Below are 19,280 nucleotides of genomic sequence, written 5' to 3' on the forward strand. Positions count from 1 at the left end.
AGTTTCAGTATTCACTCTGATCACAGTACCAGGATTAGGAGTTCCAGTATTCACTCTGGTCACAGTATCTGGATTAGGAGTTTCAGTATTCACTCTGATCACAGTATCAGGGTTAGGAGTTTCAGTATTCACTCTGATCACAGTACCAGGATTAGGAGTTTCAGTATTCACTCTGATCACTGTACCAGGATTAGGAGTTTCAGTATTCACTCTGGTCACAGTACCAGGATTAGGAGTTTCAGTATTCACTCTGATCACAGTACCAGGATTAGGAGTTTCAGTATTCACTCTGATCAGAGTACCAGGATTAGGAGTTTCAGTGTTCACTCTGATCACAGTATCAGGATTAGGAGTTTCAGTATTCTCTCTGATCACAGTAATCAGGATTAGGAGTTTCAGTATTCACACTGGTCACAGTACCAGGATTAGGAGTTTCAGTGTTCACTCTGATCACAGTACCAGGATTAGGAGTTTCAGTATTCACTCTGATCACAGTATCAGGATTAGGAGTTTCAGTATTCACTCTGATCACAGTACCAGGATTAGGAGTTTCAGCATTCACTCTGATCACAGTATCAGGATTAGGAGTTTCAGTATTCACTCTGATCAGAGTACCAGGATTAGGAGTTTCAGTGTTCACTCTGATCACAGTATCAGGATTAGGAGTTTCAGTATTCACTCTGATCACAGTACCAGGATTAGGAGTTTCAGTGTTCACTCTGGTCACAGTTTATGGATTAGGAGTTTCAGTATTCACTCTGATCACAGTATCAAGGTTAGGAGTTTCAGTATTCACTCTGATCACAGTACCAGGATTAGGAGTTTCAGTATTCACTCTGAACACAGGACCAGGATTAGGAGTTTCAGTATTCACTCTGATCACAGTATCTGGATTAGGAGTTTCAGTATTCACTCTGATCACAGTATCAGGATTAGGAGTTTCAGTATTCACCCTGATCACAGTGTCAGGGTTGAAAAGTTGCAGAATTCAATCTGCTCACAGTACCAGGATTAGGAGTTTCAGTATTCACTCTGATCACAGTATCAGGATTAGGAGTTTCAGTATTCACTCTGATCACAGTAATCAGGATTAGGAGTTTCAGTATTCACTCTGGTCACAGTACCAGGATTAGGAGTTTCAGTATTCACTCTGATCACAGTATCAGGATTAGGAGTTTCAGTATTCACTCTGATCACAGTACCAGGATTAGGAGTTTCAGTATTCACTCTGATCAAAGTGTCAGGATTAGGTGTTTCAGTATTCACTCTGATCACAGTACCAGGATTAGGATTTTCAGTATTCACTCTGATCACAGTACCAGGATTAGGAGTTTCAGTATTCACTCTGATCACAGTACCAGGATTTGGAGTTTCAGTGTTCACTCTGGTCACAGTGTCTGGATTAGGAGTTTCAGTATTCACTCTGATCACAGTATCAAGGTTAGGAGTTTCAGTATTCACTCTGATCACAGTACCAGGATTAGGAGTTTCAGTATTCACTCTGATCACAGGACCAGGATTAGGAGTTTCAGTATTCACTCTGATCACAGTATCTGGATTAGGAGTTTCAGTATTCACTCTGATCACAGTATCAGGATTAGGAGTTTCAGTTTTCACCCTGATCACAGTGTCAGGGTTGAAAAGTTGCAGAATTCAATCTGCTCACAGTACCAGGATTAGGAGTTTCAGTATTCACTCTGATCACAGTAACAGAATTAGGAGTTTCAGTATTCACTCTGGTCACAGTATCTGGATTAGGAGTTTCAGTAATCACTCTGATCACAGTATCAGGATTAGGAGTTTCAGTATTCACTCTGGTCACAGTAATCAGGATTAGGAGTTTCAGTATTCATTCTGATCACAGTACCAGGATTAGGAGTTTCAGTGTTCACTCTGATCACATTATCAGGATTAGGAGTTTCAGTATTCACTCTGATCACAGTATCATGATTAGGAGTTTCAATATTCCCTCTGATCACAGTATCAGAGTTAAAACTGTCAGTATTCACTCTGATCACAGTACCAGGATTAGAAGTTTCAGTATTCATTCTGGTCGCAGTACCAGGATTAGGAGTTTCAGCATTCATTCTGGTCACAGTACCAGGATTAGGAGTTTCAGTATTCACTCTGATCACAGTACCAGGACTAGGAGTTTCAGTATTCACTCTGATCACAGTATCAGGATTAGGAGTTTCAGTATTCACTCGTGTCACAGTACCAGGATTAGGAGTTTCAGTATTCACTCTGATCACAATACCAGGATTAGGAGTTTCAGTATTCACTCTGGTCACAGTTTCTGGATTAGGAGTTTCTGTATTCACTCTGGTCACAGTATCTGGATTAGGAGTTTCAGTATTCTCTCTGGTCACAGAATTAGGTTTAGAAGTTTCAGTGTTCTCTCTGGTCACAGTGTCAGGATTAGGAGATTCAGTATTCACTCTGCTCACAGTATCTGGATTAGGAGTTTCAGTATTCACTCTGCTCAAAGAATTCGGATTAGGAATTTCAGTATTCCCTCTGATCACAGTATCAGGATCGGAGTTTCAGTATTCACTCTGATCACAGTGTCAGGGTTGAAAAGTTTCAGAATTCAATCTGCTCACAGTACCAGGATTAGGAGTTTCAGTATTCACTCTGATCACAGTACCAGGATTAGGAGTTCCAGTATTCACTCTGGTCACAGTATCTGGATTAGGAGTTTCAGTATTCACTCTGATCACAGTATCAGGGTTAGGAGTTTCAGTATTCACTCTGATCACAGTACCAGGATTAGGAGTTTCAGTATTCACTCTGATCACAGTACCAGGATTAGGAGTTTCAGTATTCACTCTGGTCACAGTACCAGGATTAGGAGTTTCAGTATTCACTCTGATCACAGTACCAGGATTAGGAGTTTCAGTATTCACTCTGATCAGAGTACCAGGATTAGGAGTTTCAGTGTTCACTCTGATCACAGTATCAGGATTAGGAGTTTCAGTATTCTCTCTGATCACAGTAATCAGGATTAGGAGTTTCAGTATTCACACTGGTCACAGTACCAGGATTAGGAGTTTCAGTGTTCACTCTGATCACAGTACCAGGATTAGGAGTTTCAGTATTCACTCTGATCACAGTATCAGGATTAGGAGTTTCAGTATTCACTCTGATCACAGTACCAGGATTAGGAGTTTCAGCATTCACTCTGATCACAGTATCAGGATTAGGAGTTTCAGTATTCACTCTGATCAGAGTACCAGGATTAGGAGTTTCAGTGTTCACTCTGATCACAGTATCAGGATTAGGAGTTTCAGTATTCACTCTGATCACAGTACCAGGATTAGGAGTTTCAGTGTTCACTCTGGTCACAGTTTATGGATTAGGAGTTTCAGTATTCACTCTGATCACAGTATCAAGGTTAGGAGTTTCAGTATTCACTCTGATCACAGTACCAGGATTAGGAGTTTCAGTATTCACTCTGGTCATAGTACCAGGATTAGGAGTTTCAGTATTCACTCTGCTCACAGTACCAGGATTAGGAGTTTCAGTATTCATTCTGGTCACAGTACCAGGATTCCTAGTTTCAGTATTCACTCTGCTCACAGTACCAGGATTAGGAGTTTCACTATTCATTCTGGTCACAGTACCAGGATGAGGAGTTTCAGTATTCACTCTGATCACAGTACAAGGATTAGGAGTTTCAGACTTCATTCTGGTCACAGTACCAGGATTCGGAGTTTCAGTATTCACTCAGATCACAGTGTCAGGATTAGGATTTTCAGTATTCACTCTGATCACAGTGTCAGGGTTGAAAAGATTCAGAATTCAATCTGCTCACAGTACCAGGATTAGGAGTTTCAGTATTCACTCTGATCACAGTATCAGGATTAGGAGTTTCAGTATTCACTCTGATCACAGTACCAGGATTAGGAGTTTCAGTATTCACTCTGGTCACAGTACGAGGATTACGAGTTTCAGTGTTCACTCTGGTCACAGTATCTGGATAAGGAGTTTTAGTATTCACTCTGATCACAGTATCAGGGTTAGGAGTTTCAAAATTCAATCTGATCACAGTACCAGGATTAGGAGTTTCAGTATTCACTCTGATCACAGTACCAGGATTAGGAGTTTCAGTATTCACTCTGGTCACAGTACCAGGATTAGAAGTTTCAGTATTCACTCTGATCACAGTACCAGGATTAGGAGTTTCAGTATTCACTCTGGTCACAGTAATCAGGATTAGGAGTTTCAGTATTCACTCTGATCACAGTACCAGGATTAGGAGTTTCAGTATTCACTCTGATCACAGCACCATGATTAGGAGTTTCAGTATTCACTCTGATCACAGTATCAGAATTAGGAGTTTCAGTATTCACTCTGATCACAGTATCACGATTAGGATTTTCAGTATTCACTCTGGTCACAGTAATCAGGATTAGGAGTTTCAGTATTCACTCTGATCACAGTATCTGGATTAGGAGTTTCAGTATTCAGTCTGATCACAGTATCAGGATTAGGAGTTTCAGTATTCACTCTGATCACAGTATCAGGATTAGGAGTTTCAGTATTCACTCTGGTCACAGTATCTGGATTAGGAGTTTCAGTATTCACTCTGATCACACTATCAGGATTAGGAGTTTCAGTATTCACTCTGATCACAGTATCAGGATTAGGAGTTTCAGTATTCACTCTGATCACAGTATCAAGATTAGGAGTTTCAGTATTCACTCTGGTCACAGTACCAGGATTAGGAGTTTCAGTATTCACTCTGCTCACAGTACCAGGATTAGGAGTTTCAGTATTCATTCTGGTCACAGTACCAGGATTAGGAGTTTCAGTATTCACTCTGATCACAGTACCAGGATTAGGATGTTCAGTATTCATTCTGGTCACAGTACCAGGATTAGGAGTTTCAGTATTCACTCTGATCACAGTGTCAGGATTAGGAGTTTCAGTATTCACTCTGATCACAGTACCAGGATTATGAGTTTCATTATTCCCTCTGATCACAGTACCAGGATTAGGAGTTTCAGTATTCACTCTGATCACAGTACCAGGATTAGGAGTTTCAGTATTCACTCTGATCACAGTGTCAGGATTAGGAAATTCAGTATTCACTCTGGTCACAGTATCTGTATTAGGAGTTTCAGTATTCACTCTGCTCACACAATTCGGATTAGGAATTTCAGTATTCACTCTGATCACAGTATCAGGATCGGAGTTTCAGTATTCACACTGATCACAGTGTCAGGGTTGAAAAGTTTCAGAATTCAATCTGCTCACAGTTCCAGGATTAGGAGTTTCAGTATTCACTCTGATCACAGTACCAGGATTAGGAGTTTCAGTATTCACTCTGGTCACAGTACCAGGATTAGGAGTTTCAGTATTCACTCTGATCACAGTACCAGGATTAGGAGTTTCAGTATTCACTCTGATCACAGTATCAGGATTAGGAGTTTCAGTATTCACTCTGATCACAGTACCAGGATTAGAAGTTTCAGTATTCACTCTGATCACAGTATCAGGATTAGGAGTTTCAGTATTCACTCTGATCACAGTGCCAGGATTTGGAGTTTCAGTATTCATTCTGATCACAGTATCAGGATTAGGAGTTTCAGTATTCACTCTGCTCACAGTACCAGGATTAGGAGTTTCAATATTCACTCTGATCACAGTATCAGGATTAGGAGTTTCAGTATTCACTCTGATCACAGTATCAGGATTAGGAGTTTCAGTATTCACTCTGATCACAGTACCAGGATTAGGAGTTTCAGTATTCACTCTGATCACAGTACCAGGATTAGGAGTTTCAGTATTCACTCTGATCACAGTACCAGGATTAGGAGTTTCAGTAATCACTCTGGTCACAGTATCTGGATTAGGAGTTTCAGTATTCACTCTGATCACAGTATCAGGGTTAGGAGTTTCAGTATTCACTCTGATCACAGTGTCAGGATTAGGAGTTTCAGTATTCACTCTGGTCACAGTATCTGGATTAGGAGTTTCAGTATTCACTCTGATCACAGTATCTGGATTAGGAGTATCAGTATTCACTCTGATCACAGTGTCAGGATTAGGAGTTTCAGTATTCACTCTGATCACAGTATCTGGATTAGGAGTTTCAGTATTCAATCTGATCACAGTACAAGGATTAGGAGTTTCAGTATTCACTCTGATCACTGTACCAGGATTAGGAATTTCAGTATTCACTCTGATCACAGTATCAGGATTAGGTTTTCAGTATTCACTCTGGTCACAGTATCTGGATTAGGAGTTTCAGTATTCACTCTGATCACAGTAACATGATTAGGAGTTTCAGTATTCACTCTGATCACAGTACCAGGATTAGGAGTTTCAGTATTCACTCTGATCACAGTACCAGGATTATGAGTTTCAGTATTCACTCTGATCACAGTGTCAGGATTAGGAGATTCAGTATTCACTCTGCTCACAGTATCTGGATTAGGAGTTTCAGTATTCACTCTGCTCACAGAATTCGGATTAGGAATTTCAGTATTCACTCTGATCACAGTATCAGGATCGGAGATTCAGTATTCACTCTGATCACAGTGTCAGGGTTGAAAAGTTTCAGAATTCAATCTGCTCACAGTACCAGGATTAGGAGTTTCAGTATTCACTCTGATCACAGTACCAGGATTAGGAGTTCCAGTATTCACTCTGATCACAGTATCTGGATTAGGAGTTTCAGTATTCACTCTGATCACAGTATCAGGGTTAGGAGTTTCACTATTCACTCTGATCACAGTACCAGGATTAGGAGTTTCAGTATTCACTCTGATCACAGTACCAGGATTAGGAGTTTCAGTATTCACTCTGGTCACAGTGCCAGGATTTGGAGTTTCAGTATTCACTCTGATCACAGTACCAGGATTAGGAATTTCAGTATTCACTCTGATCACAGTATCAGGATCGGAGTTTCAGTATTCACTCTGGTCACAGTGCCAGGATTTGGAGTTTCAGTATTCACTCTGATCACTGTACCAGGATTAGGAATTTCAGTATTCACTCTGATCACAGTATCAGGATTAGGTTTTCAGTATTCACTCTGGTCACAGTATCTGGATTAGGAGTTTCAGTATTCACTCTGATCACAGTACCAGGATTAGGAGTTTCAGTATTCACTCTGATCACAGTAACATGATTAGGAGTTTCAGTATTCACTCTGATCACAGTACCAGGATTAGGAGTTTCAGTATTCACTCTGATCACAGTACCAGGATTAGGAGTTTCAGTATTCACTCTGATCACAGTACCAGGATTATGAGTTTCAGTATTCACTCTGATCACAGTGTCAGGATTAGGAGATTCAGTATTCACTCTGCTCACAGTATCTGGATTAGGAGTTTCAGTATTCACTCTGCTCACAGAATTCGGATTAGGAATTTCAGTATTCACTCTGATCACAGTATCAGGATCGGAGATTCAGTATTCACTCTGATCACAGTGTCAGGGTTGAAAAGTTTCAGAATTCAATCTGCTCACAGTACCAGGATTAGGAGTTTCAGTATTCACTCTGATCACAGTACCAGGATTAGGAGTTCCAGTATTCACTCTGATCACAGTATCTGGATTAGGAGTTTCAGTATTCACTCTGATCACAGTATCAGGGTTAGGAGTTTCACTATTCACTCTGATCACAGTACCAGGATTAGGAGTTTCAGTATTCACTCTGATCACAGTACCAGGATTAGGAGTTTCAGTATTCACTCTGGTCACAGTGCCAGGATTTGGAGTTTCAGTATTCACTCTGATCACAGTACCAGGATTAGGAATTTCAGTATTCACTCTGATCACAGTATCAGGATCGGAGTTTCAGTATTCACACTGATCACAGTGTCAGGGTTGAAAAGTTTCAGAATTCAATCTGCTCACAGTTCCAGGATTAGGAGTTTCAGTATTCACTCTGATCACAGTACCAGGATTAGGAGTTTCAGTATTCACTCTGGTCACAGTACCAGGATTAGGAGTTTCAGTATTCACTCTGATCACAGTACCAGGATTAGGAGTTTCAGTATTCACTCTGATCACAGTATCAGGATTAGGAGTTTCAGTATTCACTCTGATCACAGTACCAGGATTAGGAGTTTCAGTATTCACTCTGATCACAGTATCAGGATTAGGAGTTTCAGTATTCACTCTGATCACAGTGCCAGGATTTGGAGTTTCAGTATTCACTCTGATCACAGTATCAGGATTAGGAGTTTCAGTATTCACTCTGCTCACAGTACCAGGATTAGGAGTTTCAGCATTCACTCTGATCACAGTATCAGGATTAGGAGTTTCAGTATTCACTCTGATCACAGTATCAGGATTAGGAGTTTCAGTATTCACTCTGATCACAGTACCAGGATTAGGAGTTTCAGTATTCACTCTGATCACAGTACCAGGATTAGGAGTTTCAGTATTCACTCTGATCACAGTACCAGGATTAGGAGTTTCAGTAATCACTCTGGTCACAGTATCTGGATTAGGAGTTTCAGTATTCACTCTGATCACAGTATCAGGGTTAGGAGTTTCAGTATTCACTCTGATCACAGTACCAGGATTAGGAGTTTCAGTATTCACTCTGGTCACAGTATCTGGATTAGGAGTTTCAGTATTCACTCTGATCACAGTATCTGGATTAGGAGTATCAGTATTCACTCTGATCACACTGTCAGGATTAGGAGTTTCAGTATTCACTCTGATCACAGTATCTGGATAAGGAGTTTCAGTATTCAATCTGATCACAGTCCAAGGATTAGGAGTTTCAGTATTCACTCTGATCACTGTACCAGGATTAGGAATTTCAGTATTCACTCTGATCACAGTATCAGGATTAGGTTTTCAGTATTCACTCTGGTCACAGTATCTGGATTAGGAGTTTCAGTATTCACTCTGATCACAGTACCAGGATTAGGAGTTTCAGTATTCACTCTGATCACAGTAACATGATTAGGAGTTTCAGTATTCACTCTGATCACAGTACCAGGATTAGGAGTTTCAGTATTCACTCTGATCACAGTACCAGGATTAGGAGTTTCAGTATTCACTCTGATCACAGTACCAGGATTATGAGTTTCAGTATTCACTCTGATCACAGTGTCAGGATTAGGAGATTCAGTATTCACTCTGCTCACAGTATCTGGATTAGGAGTTTCAGTATTCACTCTGCTCACAGAATTCGGATTAGGAATTTCAGTATTCACTCTGATCACAGTATCAGGATCGGAGATTCAGTATTCACTCTGATCACAGTGTCAGGGTTGAAAAGTTTCAGAATTCAATCTGCTCACAGTACCTGGATTAGGAGTTTCAGTATTCACTCTGATCACAGTACCAGGATTAGGAGTTCCAGTATTCACTCTGGTCACAGTATCTGGATTAGGAGTTTCAGTATTCACTCTGATCACAGTATCAGGGTTAGGAGTTTCACTATTCACTCTGATCACAGTACCAGGATTAGGAGTTTCAGTATTCACTCTGATCACAGTACCAGGATTAGGAGTTTCAGTATTCACTCTGGTCACAGTACCAGGATTAGGAGTTTCAGTATTCACTCTGATCACAGTACCAGGATTAGGAGTTTCAGTATTCACTCTGATCACAGTACCAGGATTAGGAGTTTCAGTATTCACTCTGATCACTTTCCCAGGATTAGGAGTTTCAGCATTCACTCTGATCACAGTATCAGGATTAGGAGTTTCAGTATTCACTCTGATCAGAGTACAAGGATTAGGAGTTTCAGTGTTCACTCTGATCACAGTATCAGGATTAGGAGTTTCAGTCTTCACTCTGATCACAGTAATCAGGATTAGGAGTTTCAGTATTCACTCTGGTCACAGTACCAGGATTAGGAGTTTCAGTATTCACTCTGATCACAGTATCAGGATTAGGAGTTTCAGTATTCACTCTGATCACAGTACCAGGATTAGGAGTTTCAGTATTCACTCTGATCAAAGTGTCAGGATTAGGTGTTTCAGTATTCACTCTGATCACAGTACCAGGATTAGGATTTTCAGTATTCACTCTGATCACAGTACCAGGATTAGGAGTTTCAGTATTCACTCTGATCACAGTACCAGGATTTGGAGTTTCAGTGTTCACTCTGGTCACAGTGTCTGGATTAGGAGTTTCAGTATTCACTCTGATCACAGTATCAAGGTTAGGAGTTTCAGTATTCACTCTGATCACAGTACCAGGATTAGGAGTTTCAGTATTCACTCTGATCACAGGACCAGGATTAGGAGTTTCAGTATTCACTCTGATCACAGTATCTGGATTAGGAGTTTCAGTATTCACTCTGATCACAGTATCAGGATTAGGAGTTTCAGTATTCACCCTGATCACAGTGTCAGGGTTGAAAAGTTGCAGAATTCAATCTGCTCACAGTACCAGGATTAGGAGTTTCAGTATTCACTCTGATCACAGTAACAGAATTAGGAGTTTCAGTATTCACTCTGGTCACAGTATCTGGATTAGGAGTTTCAGTAATCACTCTGATCACAGTATCAGGATTAGGAGTTTCAGTATTCACTCTGGTCACAGTAATCAGGATTAGGAGTTTCAGTATTCATTCTGATCACAGTACCAGGATTAGGAGTTTCAGTGTTCACTCTGATCACATTATCAGGATTAGGAGTTTCAGTATTCACTCTGATCACAGTATCATGATTAGGAGTTTCAATATTCCCTCTGATCACAGTATCAGAGTTAGAACTGTCAGTGTTCACTCTGATCACAGTACCAGGATTAGAAGTTTCAGTATTCATTCTGATCGCAGTACCAGGATTAGGAGTTTCAGCATTCATTCTGGTCACAGTACCAGGATTAGAAGTTTCAGTATTCACTCTGATCGCAGTATCACGATTAGGATTTTCAGAATTCACTCTGGTCACAGTAATCAGGATTAGGAGTTTCAGTATTCACTCTGATCACAGTATCTGGATTAGGAGTTTCAGTATTCAGTCTGATCACAGTATCAGGATTAGGAGTTTCAGTATTCACTCTGATCACAGTATCAGGATTAGGAGTTTCAGTATTCACTCTGGTCACAGTATCTGGATTAGGAGTTTCAGTATTCACTCTGATCACAGTATCAGGATTAGGAGTTTCAGTATTCACTCTGATCACAGTATCAGGATTAGGAGTTTCAGTATTCACTCTGATCACAGTATCAAGATTAGGAGTTTCAGTATTCACTCTGGTCACAGTACCAGGATTAGGAGTTTCAGTATTCACTCTGCTCACAGTACCAGGATTAGGAGTTTCAGTATTCATTCTGGTCACAGTACCAGGATTAGGAGTTTCAGTATTCACTCTGATCACAGTACCAGGATTAGGATGTTCAGTATTCATTCTGGTCACAGTACCAGGATTAGGAGTTTCAGTATTCACTCTGATCACAGTGTCAGGATTAGGAGTTTCAGTATTCACTCTGATCACAGTACCAGGATTATGAGTTTCATTATTCACTCTGATCACAGTATCAGGATTAGGAGTTTCAGTATTCACTCTGATCACAGTGCCAGGATTAGGAATTTCAGTATTCACTCTGATCACAGTATCTGGATTAGGAGTTTCAGTATTCACTCAGATCACAGTACCAGGATTAGGAATTTCAGTTTTCTCTCTGATCACAGTACCAGGATTAGGAGTTTCAGTATTCTCTCTGATCACAGTATCATGATTAGGAGTTTCAGTATTCACTCTGATCACAGTAACAGGATTAGGAGTTTCAGTATTCCCTCTGATCACAGTACCAGGATTAGGAGTTTCAGTATTCACTCTGATCACAGTACCAGGATTAGGAGTTTCAGTATTCGCTCTGATCACAGTGTCAGGATTAGGAGTTTCAGTATTCACTCTGGTCACAGTATCTGTATTAGGAGTTTCAGTATTCACTCTGCTCACACAATTCGGATTAGGAATTTCAGTATTCACTCTGATCACAGTATCAGGATCGGAGTTTCAGTATTCACACTGATCACAGTGTCAGGGTTGAAAAGTTTCAGAATTCAATCTGCTCACAGTTCCAGGATTAGGAGTTTCAGTATTCACTCTGATCACAGTACCAGGATTAGGAGTTTCAGTATTCACTCTGGTCACAGTACCAGGATTAGGAGTTTCAGTATTCACTCTGATCACAGTACCAGGATTAGGAGTTTCAGTATTCACTCTGATCACAGTATCAGGATTAGGAGTTTCAGTATTCACTCTGATCACAGTACCAGGATTAGGAGTTTCAGTATTCACTCTGATCACAGTATCAGGATTAGGAGTTTCAGTATTCACTCTGATCACAGTGCCAGGATTTGGAGTTTCAGTATTCACTCTGATCACAGGATCAGGATTAGGAGTTTCAGTATTCACTCTGCTCACAGTACCAGGATTAGGAGTTTCAGTATTCACTCTGATCACAGTATCAGGATTAGGAGTTTCAGTATTCACTCTGATCACAGTATCAGGATTAGGAGTTTCAGTATTCACTCTGATCACAGTACCAGGATTAGGAGTTTCAGTATTCACTCTGATCACAGTACCAGGATTAGGAGTTTCAGTATTCACTCTGATCACAGTACCAGGATTAGGAGTTTCAGTAATCACTCTGGTCACAGTATCTGGATTAGGAGTTTCAGTATTCACTCTGATCACAGTATCAGGGTTAGGAGTTTCAGTATTCACTCTGATCACAGTGTTAGGATTAGGAGTTTCAGTATTCACTCTGGTCACAGTATCTGGATTAGGAGTTTCAGTATTCACTCTGATCACAGTATCTGGATTAGGAGTATCAGTATTCACTCTGATCACAGTGTCAGGATTAGGAGTTTCAGTATTCACTCTGATCACAGTATCTGGATTAGGAGTTTCAGTATTCAATCTGATCACAGTACAAGGATTAGGAGTTTCAGTATTCACTCTGATCACTGTACCAGGATTAGGAATTTCAGTATTCACTCTGATCACAGTATCAGGATTAGGTTTTCAGTATTCACTCTGGTCACAGTATCTGGATTAGGAGTTTCAGTATTCACTCTGATCACAGTACCAGGATTAGGAGTTTCAGTATTCACTCTGATCACAGTAACATGATTAGGAGTTTCAGTATTCACTCTGATCACAGTACCAGGATTAGGAGTTTCAGTATTCACTCTGATCACAGTACCAGGATTAGGAGTTTCAGTATTCACTCTGATCACAGTACCAGGATTAGGAGTTTCAGTATTCACTCTGATCACAGTGTCAGGATTAGGAGATTCAGTATTCACTCTGCTCACAGTATCTGGATTAGGAGTTTCAGTATTCACTCTGCTCACAGAATTCGGATTAGGAATTTCAGTATTCACTCTGATCACAGTATCAGGATCGGAGATTCAGTATTCACTCTGATCACAGTGTCAGGGTTGAAAAGTTTCAGAATTCAATCTGCTCACAGTACCAGTATTAGGAGTTTCAGTATTCACTCTGATCACAGTACCAGGATTAGGAGTTCCAGTATTCACTCTGGTCACAGTATCTGGATTAGGAGTTTCAGTATTCACTCTGATCACAGTATCAGGGTTAGGAGTTTCACTATTCACTCTGATCACAGTACCAGGATTAGGAGTTTCAGTATTCACTCTGGTCACAGTGCCAGGATTTGGAGTTTCAGTATTCACTCTGATCACAGTACCAGGATTAGGAATTTCAGTATTCACTCTGATCACAGTATCAGGATCGGAGTTTCAGTATTCACACTGATCACAGTGTCAGGGTTGAAAAGTTTCAGAATTCAATCTGCTCACAGTTCCAGGATTAGGAGTTTCAGTATTCACTCTGATCACAGTACCAGGATTAGGAGTTTCAGTATTCACTCTGGTCACAGTACCAGGATTAGGAGTTTCAGTATTCACTCTGATCACAGTACCAGGATTAGGAGTTTCAGTATTCACTCTGATCACAGTATCAGGATTAGGAGTTTCAGTATTCACTCTGATCACAGTACCAGGATTAGGAGTTTCAGTATTCACTCTGATCACAGTATCAGGATTAGGAGTTTCAGTATTCACTCTGATCACAGTGCCAGGATTTGGAGTTTCAGTATTCACTCTGATCACAGTATCAGGATTAGGAGTTTCAGTATTCACTCTGCTCACAGTACCAGGATTAGGAGTTTCAGTATTCACTCTGATCACAGTATCAGGATTAGGAGTTTCAGTATTCACTCTGATCACAGTATCAGGATTAGGAGTTTCAGTATTCACTCTGATCACAGTACCAGGATTAGGAGTTTCAGTATTCACTCTGATCACAGTACCAGGATTAGGAGTTTCAGTATTCACTCTGATCACAGTACCAGGATTAGGAGTTTCAGTAATCACTCTGGTCACAGTATCTGGATTAGGAGTTTCAGTATTCACTCTGATCACAGTATCAGGGTTAGGAGTTTCAGTATTCACTCTGATCACAGTACCAGGATTAGGAGTTTCAGTATTCACTCTGGTCACAGTATCTGGATTAGGAGTTTCAGTATTCACTCTGATCACAGTATCTGGATTAGGAGTATCAGTATTCACTCTGATCACAGTGTCAGGATTAGGAGTTTCAGTATTCACTCTGATCACAGTATCTGGATTAGGAGTTTCAGTATTCAATCTGATCACAGTCCAAGGATTAGGAGTTTCAGTATTCACTCTGATCACTGTACCAGGATTAGGAATTTCAGTATTCACTCTGATCACAGTATCAGGATTAGGTTTTCAGTATTCACTCTGGTCACAGTATCTGGATTAGGAGTTTCAGTATTCACTCTGATCACAGTACCAGGATTAGGAGTTTCAGTATTCACTCTGATCACGGTAACATGATTAGGAGTTTCAGTATTCACTCTGATCACAGTACCAGGATTAGGAGTTTCAGTATTCACTCTGATCACAGTACCAGGATTAGGAGTTTCAGTATTCACTCTGATCACAGTACCAGGATTATGAGTTTCAGTATTCACTCTGATCACAGTGTCAGGATTAGGAGATTCAGTATTCACTCTGCTCACATTATCTGGATTAGGAGTTTCAGTATTCACTCTGCTCACAGAATTCGGATTAGGAATTTCAGTATTCACTCTGATCACAGTATCAGGATCGGCGATTCAGTATTCACTCTGATCACAGTGTCAGGGTTGAAAAGTTTCAGAATTCAATCTGCTCACAGTACCAGGATTAGGAGTTTCAGTATTCACTCTGATCACAGTACCAGGATTAGGAGTTCCAGTATTCACTCTGGTCACAGTATCTGGATTAGGAGTTTCAGTATTCACTCTGATCACAGTATCAGGGTTAGGAGTTTCACTATTCACTCTGATCACAGTACCAGGATTAGGAGTTTCAGTATTCACTCTGATCACAGTACCAGGATTAGGAGTTTCAGTATTCACTCTGGTCACAGTACCAGGATTAGGAGTTTCAGTATTCACTCTGATCACAGTACCAGGATTAGGAGTTTCAGTATTCACTCTGGTCACAGTACCAGGATTAGGAGTTTCAGTATTCACTCTGATCACTTTACCAGGATTAGGAGTTTCAGCATTCACTCTGATCACAGTATCAGGATTAGGAGTTTCAGTATTCACTCTGATCAGAGTACCAGGATTAGGAGTTTCAGTGTTCACTCTGATCACAGTATCAGGATTAGGAGTTTCAGTATTCACTCTGATCACAGTATTCAGGATTAGGAGTTTCAGTATTCACTCTGGTCACAGTACCAGGATTAGGAGTTTCAGTATTCACTCTGATCACAGTATCAGGATTAGGAGTTTCAGTATTCACTCTGATCACAGTACCAGGATTAGGAGTTTCAGTATTCACTCTGATCAAAGTGTCAGGATTAGGTGTTTCAGTATTCACTCTGATCACAGTACCAGGATGAGGATTTTCAGTATTCACTCTGATCACAGTACCAGGATTAGGAGTTTCAGTATTCACTCTGATCACAGTACCAGGATTTGGAGTTTCAGTGTTCACTCTGGTCACAGTGTCTGGATTAGGAGTTTCAGTATTCACTCTGATCACAGTATCAAGGTTAGGAGTTTCAGTATTCACTCTGATCACAGTACCAGGATTAGGAGTTTCAGTATTCACTCTGATCACAGGACCAGGATTAGGAGTTTCAGTATTCACTCTGATCACAGTATCTGGATTAGGAGTTTCAGTATTCACTCTGATCACAGTATCAGGATTAGGAGTTTCAGTATTCACCCTGATCACAGTGTCAGGGTTGAAAAGTTGCAGAATTCAATCTGCTCACAGTACCCGGATTAGGAGTTTCAGTATTCACTCTGATCACAGTAACAGAATTAGGAGTTTCAGTATTCACTCTGGTCACAGTATCTGGATTAGGAGTTTCAGTAATCACTCTGATCACAGTATCAGGATTAGGAGTTTCAGTATTCACTCTGGTCACAGTAATCAGGATTAGGAGTTTCAGTATTCATTCTGATCACAGTACCAGGATTAGGAGTTTCAGTGTTCACTCTGATCACATTATCAGGATTAGGAGTTTCAGTTTTCACTCTGATCACAGTATCATGATTAGGAGTTTCAATATTCCCTCTGATCACAGTATCAGAGTTAGAACTGTCAGTATTCACTCTGATCACAGTACCAGGATTAGAAGTTTCAGTATTCATTCTGGTCGCAGTACCAGGATTAGGAGTTTCAGCATTCATTCTGGTCACAGTACCAGGATTAGGAGTTTCAGTATTCACTCTGATCACAGTACCAGGACTAGGAGTTTCAGTATTCACTCTGATCACAGTATCAGGATTAGGAGTTTCAGTATTCACTCGTGTCACAGTACCAGGATTAGGAGTTTCAGTATTCACTCTGATCACAATACCAGGATTAGGAGTTTCAGTATTCACTCTGGTCACAGTTTCTGGATTAGGAGTTTCTGTATTCACTCTGGTCACAGTATCTGGATTAGGAGTTTCAGTATTCTCTCTGGTCACAGAATTAGGTTTAGAAGTTTCAGTGTTCTCTCTGGTCACAGTGTCAGGATTAGGAGATTCAGTATTCACTCTGCTCACAGTATCTGGATTAGGAGTTTCAGTATTCACTCTGCTCAAAGAATTCGGATTAGGAATTTCAGTATTCACTCTGATCACAGTATCAGGATCGGAGTTTCAGTATTCACTCTGATCACAGTGTCAGGGTTGAAAAGTTTCAGAATTCAATCTGCTCACAGTACCAGGATTAGGAGTTTCAGTATTCACTCTGATCACAGTACCAGGATTGGGAGTTTCAGTATTCACTCTGGTCACAGTACCAGGATTAGGAGTTTCAGTATTCACTCTGATCACAGTACCAGGATTAGGAGTTTCAGTATTCACTCTGGTCACAGTACCAGGATTAGGAGTTTCAGTATTCACTCTGATCACTTTACCAGGATTAGGAGTTTCAGCATTCACTCTGATCACAGTATCAGGATTAGGAGTTTCAGTATTCACTCTGATCAGAGTACCAGGATTAGGAGTTTCAGTGTTCACTCTGATCACAGTATCAGGATTAGGAGTTTCAGTATTCACTCTGATCACAGTAATCAGGATTAGGAGTTTCAGTATTCACTCTGATCACAGTACCAGGATTAGGAGTTCCAGTATTCACTCTGGTCACAGTATCTGGATTAGGAGTTTCAGTATTCACTCTGATCACAGTATCAGGGTTAGGAGTTTCAGTATTCACTCTGATCACAGTACCAGGATTAGGAGTTTCAGTATTCACTCTGATCACTGTACCAGGATTAGGAGTTTCAGTATTCACTCTGGTCACAGTACCAGGATTAGGAGTTTCAGTATTCACTCTGATCACAGTACCAGGATTAGGAGTTTCAGTATTCACTCTGATCAGAGTACCAGGATTAGGAGTTTCAGTGTTCACTCTGATCACAGTATCAGGATTAGGAGTTTCAGTATTCTCTCTGATCACAGTAATCAGGATTAGGAGTTTCAGTATTCACACTGGTCACAGTACCAGGATTAGGAGTTTCAGTGTTCACTCTGATCACAGTACCAGGATTAGGAGTTTCAGTATTCACTCTGATCACAGTATCAGGATTAGGAGTTTCAGTATTCACTCTGATCACAGTACCAGGATTAGGAGTTTCAGCATTCACTCTGATCACAGTATCAGGATTAGGAGTTTCAGTATTCACTCTGATCAGAGTACCAGGATTAGGAGTTTCAGTGTTCACTCTGATCACAGTATCAGGATTAGGAGTTTCAGTATTCACTCTGATCACAGTACCAGGATTAGGAGTTTCAGTGTTCACTCTGGTCACAGTTTATGGATTAGGAGTTTCAGTATTCACTCTGATCACAGTATCAAGGTTAGGAGTTTCAGTATTCACTCTGATCACAGTACCAGGATTAGGAGTTTCAGTATTCACTCTGAACACAGGACCAGGATTAGGAGTTTCAGTATTCACTCTGATCACAGTATCTGGATTAGGAGTTTCAGTATTCACTCTGATCACAGTATCAGGATTAGGAGTTTCAGTATTCACCCTGATCACAGTGTCAGGGTTGAAAAGTTGCAGAATTCAATCTGCTCACAGTACCAGGATTAGGAGTTTCAGTATTCACTCTGATCACAGCAACAGAATTAGGAGTTTCAGTATTCACTCTGGTCACAGTATCTGGATTAGGAGTTTCAGTAATCACTCTGATCACAGTATCAGGATTTGGAGTTTCAGTATTCACTCTGGTCACAGTAATCAGGATTAGGAGTTTCAGTATTCATTCTGATCACAGTACCAGGATTAGGAGTTTCAGTATTCACTCTGATCACAGTACCAGCATTAGGAGTTTCAGTGTTCACTCTGATCACATTATCAGGATTAGGAGTTTCAGTATTCACTCTGATCACAGTATCATGATTAGGAGTTTCAATATTCCCTCTGATCACAGTATCAGAGTTAGGACTGTCAGTATTCACTCTGATCACAGTACCAGGATTAGAAGTTTCAGTATTCATTCTGGTCGCAGTACCAGGATTAGGAGTTTCAGCATTCATTCTGGTCACAGTACCAGGATTAGGAGTTTCAGTATTCACTCTGATCACAGTACCAGGATTAGGAGTTTCAGTATTCACTCTGATCACAGTATCAGGATTAGGAGTTTCAGTATTCACTCGTGTCACAGTACCAGGATTAGGAGTTTCAGTATTCACTCTGATCACAATACCAGGATTAGGAGTTTCAGTATTCACTCTGGTCACAGTTTCTGGATTAGGAGTTTCTGTATTCACTCTGGTCACAGTATCTGGATTAGG

The sequence above is a fragment of the Chiloscyllium plagiosum genome, unplaced genomic scaffold (assembly GCF_037043375.1).
Source record: "Chiloscyllium plagiosum isolate Xiang-an unplaced genomic scaffold, Cpla_swu_hap1 HiC_scaffold_36, whole genome shotgun sequence".
In the NCBI taxonomy this organism is placed as follows: domain Eukaryota; kingdom Metazoa; phylum Chordata; class Chondrichthyes; order Orectolobiformes; family Hemiscylliidae; genus Chiloscyllium; species Chiloscyllium plagiosum.